Raw genomic sequence first — 15,313 nt, 5'->3', positions numbered from 1 at the left:
CTGCTCTGAGAAATCATAGAAACTCAGTATTTTGGTGATTTACACTATAGGTGTTTATATGAAGTACTTCTTATTGCTTTGCTTCTTTAATATTACAGTTCCAACTCAGAGAACTTCCTTGCCCTTGATTTAAAAATTACTCAACTAGAATTGGCTAGTAGTCTAATTTTTCTCTTCACTTTATGTGGATAAGACAAAACTGCCCATTTCTCATTTGATTTCTGGGACATGTGGAAAGGCATGAGAAAAGGCAAATCCGAGCACTGAAAGGCTATCTTCACAGGGTCTAGATTCATAAATGCCTCAGAAAAATGAATTTGCAAAAGCAAGAAGTTGTACTTGAAGTTGCTCTTTCTTATAATCACTTATGCACTGGTCCAGAGAAGATTAATTTCAGTTATTAATTTAATAACAAAAGCACTGTTCTATTTTTTAAAAGCACAGTTATGAGGCACTGTAAATAATTTTGTGATGTATCCTAAAATATAAACAAAATTAGTGTACCTCCATGGCCTGAAATTCTTTGCATTTATGCTGATTTAGCACATTTTCTCATGACTGCATCCTTATAACTACACATGAATCACTGCATATCTATCAAAATCTATCATGCTTATCATGAATCTAGTCTCACTATAACAATCTTCCTAGAATACAAAAAGGAATTTCTAAGATGCAAATCTGAATGTTAGTTCTCTACACAAAAATTTTCAGGGACTGTCCTTCATGCTCACAGAATCATATTAAATCCTAACATGATTTTTCCAGCTATAATCTGAATCCAATCTACCTCCCTGGCCTTATATTCCCCTTCCTACGTCCATGTATTCTAAGGATTTGACAACTATTTCTTTTCCAAACTTGCTCAGGCTCCATCGCTCTGCTTGAGCTCAAACTCTTCCCTCCAATTAATAATTGCCTTCTTCATTGCTGTACACTCCACCATCAACATCCTTACCATCATAGTCTTTCAAAATCTACCAATGCCTAAGGTTCAGTTCAAGTACTGGTCTCTTTTGAACCCCTCCCACTCTGAGGAGGTCCCAGAAGTAATATCTGCATCCTTTGGGCTGCCACAGCAGTTGGTTTGTGCATCTCTGACACATTTATTTCTGCACAGTTTTGTAATTACGTGTACATATTAGGTAGGCATCACCATAGACCCTCATCTCAGAGTATGTCACCACAGTAGGCCTAACTGACTTTGTATTGAATTCATTGACAGTATAATTAAGAACAAAAGCTCTTAGGTTATATTAACATTTGAAAAGATTTTGGTCCAGTGTTAAAATATTTTTTCATAAATGTATTTGAGCTTTCTCAGAGTCTGTTCTCAGCATCTAATTAGTCATGTTTGTTCAAACATGACTTCAAAAAAGCATTAGAGAATTTAGACCCAATTAGTGAGTAAAGGGAAAATCATGTGTGGTAGCAAGTTTCTATCCATTGCCACCAGCCTCCAAGGCTGGCTTTTACTGCTCTGTCCTCCCTTATCTCCTGAGGAAACACATCCATTATGAACTGTCCCAGTGATATCTGGCCCTATCAGAACATGGAAGGCCTTACAAAAATCTCAAATATTCATAATATAATCAATATCTGCATAGAAGTGTTAGAAACAAAATTCAAACTAGTAAATTTAAAGATCTAATTGGCTTTATTAAGTGATCCATGAGTTGGGCAGCATCCCATCTAGCAAGCAGAGAGATGCTCCAAAGAGCTGTACAAAATGGAGGGGTTTTTACAGGAGGAGGGTGGGCCAGCAAGTAATTAGCAAAAGGAAACAAGGTATTGTGCCAGGCAAGGCCACCTTCCCTTAGGGAGGAGGGAAGTGGGTCTTATCATACATATTGCCTCACCTTCTTTGGGGGAAAGGAGAGGGACCCTGTGATCGATTATCTCATTGGTGCTGCCCAGAAAATTCCTGATTGACTGACAAAATGTCATTTCCCTGAAATAGGTTAAGACTTTAATTAAGTCTTGGTCATCAGGGCAAATGACTCCATTTGGGCTCCTTCCTTCCTTCCTTTCTTTTTCTTTCTTTTTTAAAAGCACTTAAACTGAGACTTTGCCATCTGTTAGAACCTTTATATCTTGGATTCCTTTAGCAATTATCCTGCAGCTTCCATTCAGAAGTTGATTCCTTTGCAATTCACTTATGCCAAAGCAATACTAAGTAGTACTAAGACTAAAAGTCTGGGAAAACTCCCACTGTCATGAAAAGCATTCTGGCCTACACTTAAGCCTGAAACATCTTACCACCCAGTAAAGGTGGCCCTAACGTCTCCTTCTCTGGCCCTTTTGGAAGCATAATGCCTAGTGTTTATGTTTCCCACCCTTGGAGCCTAGGAGGCATCCCAGAATATTAAGAAGATAAGAGTACCTAGAAAAGCTCTCAAGATACTCTTAAATTTAGAGCAAACAATGCACTATTTATTTGCCTTATCTGAGAATGGGTGTTCCCTTCAGGTCATTAGAGAAGGCTATGGCAGAGGAAATTTACACAAGGGACTCAGGGCCTCCCCAGTCTCCTAGCAAGTAGCCAGACATTCAGGGCCCTGGCCCCTCTAACCTCAGCCAGTCTGGCCAGACCCTAAAAACCAAGTATTATTTCAGATCAAATCCTCCTTCTTGTTGAAACTGCAAAGTTTTTGTAACTGAAACAAGATACACATAGGTAGATCAGGCAGATTTAAGACTACTGCATCATTCAGATGTGGCAATAAAGATACCCAAACAGAACAAGCTAAAGCTATTTATTCAGAGCTTGTGAGAGCAAGGGAGTCAGCCACCATCACTTGTGTTTGGCAGAGACCCAAAGGTAGGCAGGCAGGGGAATGGGGAAGTTTAACAGAGAAAACAAAGGAGAGTTTCAGATATAGTCTGATTATAAGATTTTGGGATAGGGAAGCTGGGGCGGACTAACTGAAGCAGGGCACACTAAATGATTAGTTCAGGGAGTATATTTGGCTTTTCTAGGTGATCTTGAGTTGGGAGCAGTGGCAAAAATTAGGGAAGCTGGCAGTAACTGAGCCAATCCTGACTGTGTGGGGCTGATCACTGCAGAGGCTGTGGTCTGGCCTCCTGGGCTGGTTGTTGTAGAGGTGGCGGCAGAGCTCTAGTCTATGTATGGTCTGTCCACTGACTGTTCATATACTCAGTCTCTCATGGGGTTTCTGCTGTTCAAAAAATTGTTCATAAATTTTTAATTTTTAATTGTTAATTATCACTTTTAAGTGAAATAATATGTAAGAAATCACCAAAAAGAGTTGAAACAAATTGAAGATTTGTCTCTGGATATTAACTCTAGAACCATTTTAAAGAATAGCCTTGGTTTTCTGGCCCCAAATAAGTCATTATCTTGAAATAACTTTCATCAAAGTAGCATCAATATTTCCCACTGAGGAAAATCCTTAGATTATGAGCTGGAAACAAAAACAGCCCAAATAATATCCATTTAAGTTGATCCAATTTCAAAACAGTTATAAAATGATGAGTGGTTTGATAGGTCAACTTTTCTACCAAATAATTATTAAAAAACAAACAAACAAGGCCTCCAGAATTGAAGAATAGAAGAGTGAGGGGGAGGATGAGACAAGCAGAGACATAAAGGTGGTTGTAAGTCGGACAGTGAACAATATAGATGCACTAAATGCCTAGTAAGCTAACCAGCAGGACTTGGACATCGACTGGATATGAAGATGAGGAGGAAAGAGGATTCTAGGATGATTCCCATGTCTCTGATTTGGCTGACAGTGTAGATGATGAGAGTGTTAGCTGAAACTGGGCATATAAGAGGGGGAAACATTCAGTATATATTCAGGAAATACTTTTAAAAAAGCTCTGAAGCTCCAGAGGGAAAACAGAACTAGAGATGTGGATTTTGGAGACACTTATTCAGCATATATTTTTGAATGGGCAGTTTAAATATTAAACAGCTAATTGCTGCTGTAATAAGTCCTATGATGGAGCTAAAAGAGCATCTTACAGGGGAAAGTCAACTATTTTGGAAGATCGGAAAATGCAGAAGTGTTACATAACCAATAGCAATATATGTATTAGTGGCAGTTAGCTGGCCCCTGGGGCAAAGATTATTCCTGGCAGAGGGGATGGCATGCACAAAGGTACTAAGAAGTATATTTGAAGAACCGAAATGAAATTGATGTAGCTGAAGGAGAGGAAGTGAAGAGTTGAGGGGCTCTAGATATGACTGAGGAGTTGAACAGACGTTATATCATACAGGACCTTGTGCTCCCTACTTAGAGGTTGGAATATTATCTTAATACAGAGTCATTAAAGCAGGGGAACTACATGAACATATTTGCATTTTTAAAAGCTCATTTGGTTCACAGTGAAGTGAGAGTATTAAAGGAGTACAACAGCAGATAGAAGGGACCAGAATGGAAACTATTAAAATAGGGCAGGTAAGAAGTAACGGTGGCCTGAACCAATATAATTGTCATGGAGATTTTGAGAAATAGAAGAAAGACTGGAAGTCTTGGTGATTGGTTGAATATGGAGACCAAGGAAGGGAAGATGTCAAAGATAGTTTTAACTTTCTAGTGTGTGCAATGAAAAAGATAGCGGAGTCATAAGGAATAATGGGGGAGGAGGCAGGTGTGGCGAGGATATTATGAGCTTGGTTTTGGAGATGTGAAGCTCAGGATATCTGTGAGATAAACAAGTGGAGGTATCAAGGAGGCAGTTGGTTCTATGGATCTGGAGCCCAGAGAAAAGTTAAAGTCAAAAGAAGAAGCAGAAGGCAGGTCATGATCGAAGTTGTGGATATGGTGGAGATTAATGAGGGAATAAAGAGTAGAATTTAGGTCTAGGATAAAACTTTGAGAAATATCAACCACATAAGGCCAAGTGGCAAAGAATGAACCAGCAAAAGTGGGAAGGTGGAGGACAATCTAAAGGATGCAAAGTTATGAAAGGCAAAGGGTGAAAGTGTTTCAGTAACAGGGCATGGTGAACTGTCTCAGCACTCCTGCAGGATCAAGTGAGAGGAAGACGGGGTCGGCACTGGGCTTAGTGACATGCATGTCACCAGTGACCCCTCGAGGGGTGCTTGCGGTGCTGCAGCCGTGGTGGAAGCCCTGAGGGAGTGTGCTCAAGAGTGAGCAGGACTTGGGAAAATGGACATACTAAGGACAGACAATGCTTTCAAGAGGTTTGGCTGCAGAAAGGACAGGGATGATAGCTGGATGGGAAAGCAGACTTGAAGGAGGTTTGGTTTTGCTTTTGCTTTTTTAAGCTGATAAGGCTGGAAGAGGTTCAATTGCTACTGGGATGGAAGCAGTGAAGTTAAAGGGATTTCTACAAAATAAACTTATAGAAAGGACTGCACAAATCTAATCATAAAAAAGGATACACACAGGGTAGTGTTCCTGAAGAGGAGAGTGGACAGGACACCTGTGGGAAGAGGGAGTCACTGGCATAGAGCAGTGCTACTCCAGAGATACCCTTAATTTTAAGACTTAGGTTCTTCATCCATAAAAGGAGTACCATCCTCAAAGGGCACTATATAAATTAAATGATGTTAGACATGTAAAATGTTTATCAGTCCCTACAACAGTAAACACTTGAAATGTTTTAGCCATTTTGGTATTTGTAGGTAAACTAAAATCACAAACTTTTAATTGGATGACCAACAAACAGTAGCATTACTTATAGTATATCAACCTTTCCCTACAGTTGTCAATACCTGTTAGAGAATGAAAGTAAATGTTCAAGAAAGATGAGCATAATCAGCACGAGTGGATATCTTAATAATGTGAGGAAACTTCTGTGCAACCCATTTCTGAAATTTAAGCCTCATAAATGTGCAATTCATTATTTAAACTTTGAGCTTCAGTCTACAAGGTATCTCCCCACTTATCTCCAGTTATTTTGTACAGCTGAGTACCTGGTCTAGGTAAACTAGGAATGTGGTCATTAAACAGTGACAACAGACCTAGTGAAATGGAGCTTTAAAAACGAACTGTTGCAAGGTTAGTTAACAACTGGAATCCCATACCTGGTATCTCTAAATTCTATTGTGGGTTTCAAGTTTGACCACACAGTACTCGATTGTGCACCAAAGGAAATGAGTAACAGTAAAACAGAAACAACACTGAACTGGGAGGCAAGAGAATTCTATTCTTGCCTGACTTCTCACACCAACTCCTCCAGCTTTGAGCAAATTACAATCTCTCTGAGGACCTAACTAAAAGATATTTAAGAGCTCTGATAGCTCTAAGTGAATTATCCATGATGAGCTAATAGCTTGGTATGGCAATACTTCTACTGATGAAAACAGTGTACTCCAGGGATACCCTTAGTTTTAAGACTTAGGTTCTTCATCCATAAAAGGAGTACCATCCTCAAAGGGCACTATATAAATTAAATGATGTTAGACATGTAAAATGCTTATCAGTCCCTACAACAGTAAACACTTGAAATGTTTTAGCCATTTTGGTATTTGTAGGTAAACCAAAATCTCAAACTTTTAATTGGATGACCAACAAACAGTAGCATTACTTATAGTATATCAACCTTTCCCTACAGTTGTCAATGCCTGTTAGAGACACCAATGTCTTTATGGGGAGTGAAATGGCGAAAGAGTTTACCTAACCTAAACAGTAAGTAGACAGAATCCTTTTGAAAAGCAAAAGTCATCATATCAATACTAGGCATGTGAAAAAAAAGTGATATTACTACATACAGGAACACAGAGGACCTAGAATACCCACATCAAAATAACCTCTTAGGTCACATTACCATTTGATGTAGAAGATGTTCCTGCTATCACACTATAATTGAGTTCTGAGGCCATGAATACATCCTTCAGAGAGAAATCATAGAAATACTCTGATCTAGGGAAGTCCTGCTTCCAATTAGAGAGAGAACTAAAACATCCAAGTTAGATGGCTGTCCATCCTGTTAAATAAATACCTAATTATCAATAATCAGTGGAAGCCAGTTGGCTGCATAGCCCTGTACTAAATGCCTAGAAGGATAATATTATCTTAGAAAAAGAGCCCTTACAAACAGGAAGATTATACTGTAACAGGGGAGTAAAAAACTACAGTTTTAGATACTATTATGTTTTACTATTTTTCTACTAGATTTGTCTAGCCAAGCACCTTCCAAATCTTGCTACTTGACCTTACTCGTAACCCAGAGCCTGTGGGGTTCTAAGCATGAAGCATCTATGTCAGAGAGGAGAAAAGAAGTCAATTAGGCCTAAGAACAAAGTGTTTTCCTTAATTGATGAGTGATAACATGGAGAACTTCTCTAAGGAGTGTCCATTTATGGAGTCAGCTGTAGGCCCTGACTTTTGTTAATCCTGCCCATCAATTCTCCAAACACTTGATGGAATGGCCCCAGCAATATTATCAAATCAGCATAGATCAACATAGATGTTACTTAAAGTCACATAGCTCAATGCTATTCATTGGTTGATTCCATTAGTTTAAGCATGGAATAGATCATCTCAGGTTGTCATTCATACGGAGATATTTATAAGGCTTCCAATATGTATCTGAAATGTTCACACTAGTGGAGAAGTATCCAATGGTGAACAGTCAGGCACAGTCTCAGCCCTCAGGCAGCTCTTCTCATTCAAAATGTTTGCCTCCAAAGAAATTGAAAATACCATTACCATGTAGGCCATTAAAAACCATAAGTTGCCAATGTTCTTAAATTTAAAATTCATCATTGGGCATCAATATTAATTAATTAAACTTAAAATTCAACAATGGGAATATATGTTTCTTTTACCATGAATTTGCTCCATGGCTATTGGTAATTGGATAATTTTTTTTCTCTATAAACGTTAATGAGTAAACAGCACAACTTCCCCTCTGGGCGTAGCACAGTAAACCTTGCCCATCACCCCTGCCCTGCAAATTCCAGCTCTTCCATCCAGTATAAACTCCTCAATGAAAGTGCCTGAGCAGCAACCCTCCCACTCCCAAGTCTAAGAGAGCTTTCTATGAGAGCCAGAGCTTTCTATGCCTATGCAGTTTGTTTTTCTTTCTCTCAAGTAAAGGGAAAGAATATCCCAAGTCTTTGTATATTCAGAGGAATGTTCATCCTCCTTTCTCTGTATATCTGTTAAAAAGAGGCTAGGAAAATGGAGTGATAGATTATAGGTGTTTACACAATCACGACAAATGGAACATACTCTGACAGGACACTACCAACATCCTTGCTTGTTTTTTGCCCTACCTTACGTGTGAAATAGAAATATAGTTACAAAGGCATTTTCCTTATATAACACTTTCAAATTCTCAACATACTCTTATAATTCCTCTTTGCAAAATGAAATTGTGATACTTTGAAGTTACTGACAAGCAGTTGTAATTTCTGAAAGAATTCCAGGAAGACAAAAGTTTCAGAGCAATGTATAAATCGCAGCAAAGGAATTGGGGGAAAAAATATAAGTGGGGAGGCAAACATTGATCTTATTGACTAGTAATAAGGTCAATCATGTATGGATTTTTTTCATTACATTGTATTTCCTAAGCTGGTTCTTGTGAAAAATAAGAAGTCAAAAATCATTTCTATCATTCTAGAGACATCCAAGCTATCAAAAACTGGAGGGAAAAAATAAAAGAATATCCACACTATTCTCAAAGAATAGTTCTCTATTCTAACTAACTCTAAGTTAGTTCCAAGAGGCAGAAAGCACTCTGGGCTCCCTTTCACTCATGGACTCACCTTTTACGACTAACTCTAATGAAGGTGTCCGGGTTCAACTGATGTCATGTCAGTCTCTCTTGGGGTGTGTCTCACTCACTAGTCTCTGCCTAGTCATTCGTGCACTTCAATTCAGAATGATCTTAAGGATTTGTTCGCAAACATCTTTTACTAATATTTTTTTAATGTTGTTTTCCATTTTTAAATCCATGTAACACTTTCACTTGAGTTTCAGTAAGTTTATGTAGTACTGAGAGGCATGCATAGTTTGGCCCAGCTCAGTGGAGGGATTTAACATGTATTACATATTAAGGACTTTTCCTTCTATTGTTATTGAGTGCTTTGTTTTATCAAAGCATGAAAGGTGTTGAATTTTGCCAAATGCCTTTCTTGCCTCTATGAGGAACAGAACTATTCATTTTTTTAAAATCTTAATTCAATAATGTGTTAGATTTTATTAATGTATTTTCTAATATTTAACCACTCTTCAATTCCTTGAATAGATTTTACTTGGTCAGGCTGTATAGCTTTTTAATGTATTGTTGAATTTTATTCGCCAGTAATTGATCTGACATTTGTATACAGGTGTTAATAGGTGGGATTAGTCTACAGTTTTCTTTCTTCAGTGGGATCTATCAAGTTTTAGAAAAATATCTTTTACTCTCTCCCTAAAGTAAACTTAAAAGTTTTAAGTTTTCCTCTTTTTCCCTGCGCTGGAATAATTAAGGAGCATTGAGATAATATGGTTTTTAAAACCTTCCTTGGAGGGTGAAGCAAGTCTTCTGTGACACCACCTATAAGTCTGGTAATTTTTTAACTACTTCCCCATTTATTCTATGGCAATTGGTTTCCTGAGGATTTCTCTCAACTGGAGTGAAGTTGAATCAGAAGTATTTTTCTATAAAATTATCCATCTTATCGAAGTTTTAAAAGAAGCCTGCCCAGAAGTTTTTATTTAATCATACTGTAAACAACACTGAACTTGGACACAAATCTTACTCTTGATATTTTAGTAGTACCACCAGAGCTGTGATAATCTCTGCATAGCTACTATTTTTTTAATTATTGGCTTTATAGTCTTAGCTCTACTATATGCCACTTTCTATCTTACTATTTGATGTGTAGCTAAATTTGCTTATAAACTTTCCATTAATTGGTAGACTGCCAGCTTATGGATGGATATGTATTTTACTTCTGAACATATTTATTGCAATGAAATTCTATAAATATTTACTTGAAATACCTCCCCCCCCTTTTTTTTCAATATGAAGCAGGAGAAGCCCTGGATAGTCAAACAAAATTTAGCATCTCTCTTTTCTAACTCCAAGTTACATTTCTTTCCAGACCCTGGTAAGTCTGTGACACCAGCAGAGCGTATTCTCCTATTCTTTTCTGCTTTATGATTCCCTGAACCTTCACCTCTTTTATTCTTCCACCGGAAAATGACTTCTCTTTATCTACTAGGGAAAAATTCCCAACATTTTCCATTTAAAGGCTCTCTTTTTCCCTCTCTCCTCTCTATACCTCAAGTTTTGAAACATTTGTTTTCTTAAAAGATGCCATATTTATTAAATATTAAAGTTACATTTTTCCCATGCATGCTGTCAGTGTTTCATGATTGTAGATTAAAGCAGCGAATCCTTTGGCATTCTTAGCTATCCTTTAGGAAAATTTATGACAGGCAACAATGATACAAGTAACATTTTTGTTTCATTTGCGACTACTTGATAAATGTTCCTATATATTTTGAGGGCTCTAGGTCCAGGGATTTTAATGCTGGGAGTCAACATGGTAAAGCACCCCCTTTCCAAATCATCTCAACAAGAGAAACACAGGAACTTGGGGAAGCAGTTTCCAGAGAACACGGAAACAGCATGTTTCATTATGTAAATAGATTTCCCAGCACTGGCCTGCATTATGATCAGGCATCTGCTGGTTATAGTAGAGGGCATGACACAAAGGCCACTTTACATTCTATTTGTGCTGTCCTTGATTTGTTTCTGAAAACCCAAACAAGACGAAGGGTTACAAATTATTTCACTGTGAACACTCACTGCCTTGCTTTCCCGCAGTGGGTGTCCGGGTCTGTGACTCTGCTTGCCCTACAGCAAGGTCCTGGCCACCTGGGGAGGACTTCCAGGATCCCACTAGCGCAGACTCAAGGGTTGGGTTTCTTTCTTAGCCACCAGTTGCCAGAGTACTCAGTATACTGAGAAACACGATGAAACAAGCTTACGGCTCCTGGTTAACTGCCTCTTTCTTGTGCTCTGTTCGTGTCCTCCACCATGTTTAACTACTTCTCTTTTGTAAAGTACATTCTTCATGAGTTAATTTCTTTGCATATTCAAAGTTCTGTCTAACTGTATGTGTGTGTATTACTTATCCCCAGACTTAGTTAAACCCAATTACCAAGGGACAGTGGACACAGTGGGTTACATCCTGGAGCAGAAACTATGGGACTTGTGCCTTGCTTCCAAATTTGGCTCTTACTGGCTGAGTGGCCTTGAGCAATATTTGAAATTTGGGTTAACAATGGCTATTTCATAAGAATGTTGCAATTAATAGCATACATGAAAATATTTGTAAGAACTAAAAACCATATATGAAAGTAAAATGCAATTATTTTTGTAGCTTGAATTTACTTAAAGTTTATATAAGTGCCATGCACCTTAAATGTATTTTCAGTAATTAAAACCTTGAATATTTACAACTCCTTGAAATAAGTACTATTATTCTCATTTTATGAGTGAAGAAATGAAACACAGAGAGTTTAAGTTACTTGCTGAAGATCACACAGTGATCTGGCTAGAGAGCCTGTGCTTTTGACCATGATGTTACACTCCCTCACATACAGTGCCTTGAACAGAGCAGACGCCCAAAAAAGAAAGGGATAATTAATTAAACATGGCAAATTTTATGTAGTAAAAGATGCTTACTGAAAGATTTTAGTACTGTGCTGACATATCCAACATCCTTTGCTATGAAGATAAGCCCACCAACCTTCTAATTAACAGAGTCTAAATCTTAATAATTAGTCTATATTTTTAAAATGATTTATGAATGGCAGGCACCTATGAGCTTTTTGTGGATACTTTTTGTAGCTGCTTTCCAAGTAGTCATTCATTTAGGACAAACAAAAATTTCATGCAAGGTATCAGGAATGCTGATAATTTTTTGAAATCTGTATTTCTTAGAAGTTATTGCATTTGCTGTCTAAGAGCTATCTCATGCCAAATGTAAAATTTTTTACTTTTGAATTACTAAATTTACTTTGAAAACTTTCCCATTCAGGCAGGAGAACACTTCAATTTGTATCTAGTTCCAATTTAAACAACATAATCCCTCTCCCACCCTCCAAGAAACTCTTTTAGATCTTTTTTCCTCCCATATTTTTGGCTGTGATTGGTGCATGTGAATATTCATAAAATGGACTAACTCACCTATTTTTTTCCAGGCCAACTCACCTGTTATAGCAATTTAGGACTAGGATGCCCACTTCAGCTCATCTGGCACTGGTGTGACCCACACAGCCCATGGCTTGACCTATTATTCTATTTTAATCTTTCCAAGAATGTATTCAGATGCCCCAAGTGGGAACATCTTTGTCTTGTTTCATAGAATGACCCTGGAGCATTCCACTTGTAAACACAGGATTTTGCATCTCCTTATTGCTCATTGTGTGAGGCCGAGGGAAGGTTATGAAGCAAAGTACACAGAGTCTACATTAGACTCAGTTGTGTTTACACCTAATAGCACATGGTAGCATTAGATGGGGGAGGAGAGTGAGGGACTGTTTGCTTTTGATCTCCAACTGCCTCCCCCTTCTGCAATCTTTGATATGAGAAATTGGCATTTTTCTGTATTACATGAAAGGTGTTACAGAAAAATAGTTCTGAGCCCTCCTTTTCAGAAATTATGGAGGAGTAACTGTGTTTAGGAGACCTAAAATCCCAGGCTCCCTTTTTCTGATTCTTTTACCCCCTGGCCTAACAACTCTTCCCCTGACTAATTCCACATGTAGAGAGCTCTGGGTATTTTCTGAATATTCTTATTTCTTCTTTTTATGAACATCTAAAGTTTGGGCTTGGTGAATGTAAGTCTCCTAATTTAATTTAATCTCAATTTTGGTAAATTTTGTCTCTCATATTTGTCTCCCTGTGAAATACTTTTTTCTACAGTTCTGTTACTAAAATTCTGTACAATGAAAGCTGTTTAGCAATTTGAATTCTTGTTTAAAGAAGAGATAGCTTACATGCTATGTAAAATGTTAACTGTCAACTTCAGAGAAATAAGAGATGTTTTAAAATAGTCCATGTGAAATTGCTCTGGGTAGAAGATGTTTGCTTCTGTGTCTAGTGTAATAAGAATTTGCTGTTTCACATTCAGTCCCCTTTGGAAAGCAACACAAACCATGTTCCTTAGTTTTCCATTACAAATATATCCTCCCAGCAAAAAGCAAAGTAAACCTTAAAGTATGTAAAATCTCTGTAATCTGAGACCAACTTACTATAATAACCATTGCTGGACAATAATGAAAAAATTCATCTTCCTAAAGAAAGAACACTCTTACCCAGGGGTGGGGCATGGGAAATGGGTCCTGAGGTTAAGTTATCTCTGTATCCCGGACATATATAATTCCTTTTCTGACAAGCTCATTTGTAACACACAATACACATGGATAAGTTATCGGTCACGTGAACATTTGAAGGAAGACCAAAAAAAAAGAACCTGTTGAATGGAAGATTATTAATCTTTTACAATAAGGTTTCAAGGCATACTTTGGTCCTGCTCCCTGAATATTACATTGACTATATCTGATCTTTGGGAGACAATGAAGTTATTAAGTCCAGGTTTCCAATAAATAAAACAAAACATGGTGTCACTAAACTCAGTAAATAAGTATTTGGATTGAACAGGACGCATATAATAAACCATGTGTTTCAAAAAGTAACTCGACTATCCTATTATTATTTAAAGGAATTTCACCAAAACACTATTTCATTGCCTATCCAAGGGCCACTGAATCACTTGCCTAAATAAGAGCAACTATAATAATCAGAATTCAAAACAGTTCAATTAAATATTTCTACCTTTTCACAAAATGAACAGTGTTAAGTCCATGTGTGCTAAATTTGTACCCATCTCCCACACGAACTTTAACTGAAACAAAATTAATTGGAAATTTGAAACTGATCTAGGAAAAAAAAGATATACAGCCTCCTGATCAGAAATGGAAAATAAATAAAGAGCAGTAGGTGGGTTTGCTGGTGCCAGAACTGAAAGCACCAAGAGACTGCGGGCAGTTTTGGCTCTAGTGGGTATTAAAAACTAACGTTCCACATATGAGACAGGACTAAGTCAGAATTCATAGCCTAAAACTAGGAGCTGCAGTGAACCTCTCTCTGCCATGAATGAAAGCTCAGAACAGGGGTGCTCACCATTTATGTGAACTGACAGTCACAGCTTTTATGAAGCTGTATCACTAAGGGGACAAGAGGAAGTAAACAGGGCCTGGAAATCGGAGCAGAGACTATCATCCACGAGGGTGGCATCTGGATTTGCACTATTTACAGTATCTGTGGAATAGAGAGATCCTAACGCACACTGCAGAACATGACAGACTTCAAGGTGAACCTGGAAACCAATATTTCAAAGTTCGTGAGGAAATCAATGTAGGAACAACGTCGGTGAGATGAATTCCATATAATCACATGAAAATATAATAAAGCAATGTGAACATCAATTTAAACTGTATATGCTAAGGAGTCTCAAAGAGTTAGAAGGCCTAAGTCCATTGGACAAAAAGCAAAATATATAAAATCACAAAGAGAACAGAAAATTAAAAATAGTAAAGTAAAAATATTTAAAATAAATAATGCAGTAATGAAATTAAAAAATAAAACCAAAAAGGAATCTCTACACTGGACCCGGAAATAGAGACAATTAGTGAACAAGGAGAAATTACTGAGGTGTTTTGCCAGAATAATGAAGAAGAATAAGGAGCTTAAAAATATAAGAGTAGTTAATAGTGATGGAAATGGTTTGAGTGGATTCAACATGTGCTCACTGGGACTCCAGAAAAACTACAGCGGGAATGGCAGAAAAAATACTTAGCCAGTAAGTAGCCAGTAATTTTAAAGACTTTTAAAAAGATATGAGTGTTAAGACCATGAACACCGAGTGCCAAGCAGGTTAAGTAAATATAAATCCGTGTTTAAACACACTGTGCTTCACCATGGTGAAAATGCAGGTTATGAAAGGTGAAGAGAGAAAAGTACAGGAGCCCCCACCCCACTTACAGCGACTTGGCGTTTCCGTCTCAGTTACCTGGCAGGACCTTCAGTCTGCAAGCCCGGAAGCAGATAAACTCCTTACGTAGCGTCAGGTCAAGAGTAGCCTGACGGTAGGGTCAAATGCTCACGTCATTCACTCACCGTCATCGCCTCGTCGGCGTTTTATCATCTTTTATCATAAGAAGGGGGAGTACAGCACAGTAAGATAATTTGTGAGAGAGAGAAACCACATTCACATAACATTTAGTACAGCATTTTGTTATAATTGTTCTATTTTATTATGAGCTACTGCTAATCTCTTACTTTGCCTAATTTATAAATTAAACTTTATCAT

General features: G+C 37.7%; 1 long non-coding RNA gene across 1 annotated transcript in view; it reads right to left on the bottom strand.

Annotated features, from left to right (window-relative positions):
* Nucleotides 1–15,032, bottom strand: part of LOC118916706 (uncharacterized) — a 184,223-nt gene extending 169,191 nt beyond the window's left edge. Inside the window, exon 1 of the long non-coding RNA XR_008994602.1 lies at nucleotides 14,986–15,032. This is a non-coding gene — a long non-coding RNA (uncharacterized LOC118916706). The remainder of the gene's footprint in view (nucleotides 1–14,985) is intronic.
* Between the last annotated feature and the right edge of the window lie 281 nt (nucleotides 15,033–15,313).

Source organism: Manis pentadactyla, chromosome 17 (assembly GCF_030020395.1).
Source record: "Manis pentadactyla isolate mManPen7 chromosome 17, mManPen7.hap1, whole genome shotgun sequence".
In the NCBI taxonomy this organism is placed as follows: domain Eukaryota; kingdom Metazoa; phylum Chordata; class Mammalia; order Pholidota; family Manidae; genus Manis; species Manis pentadactyla.
The sequence above is the reverse complement of the archived record's forward strand: the minus strand, read 5'-3'. Positions and strand labels throughout refer to the sequence as shown.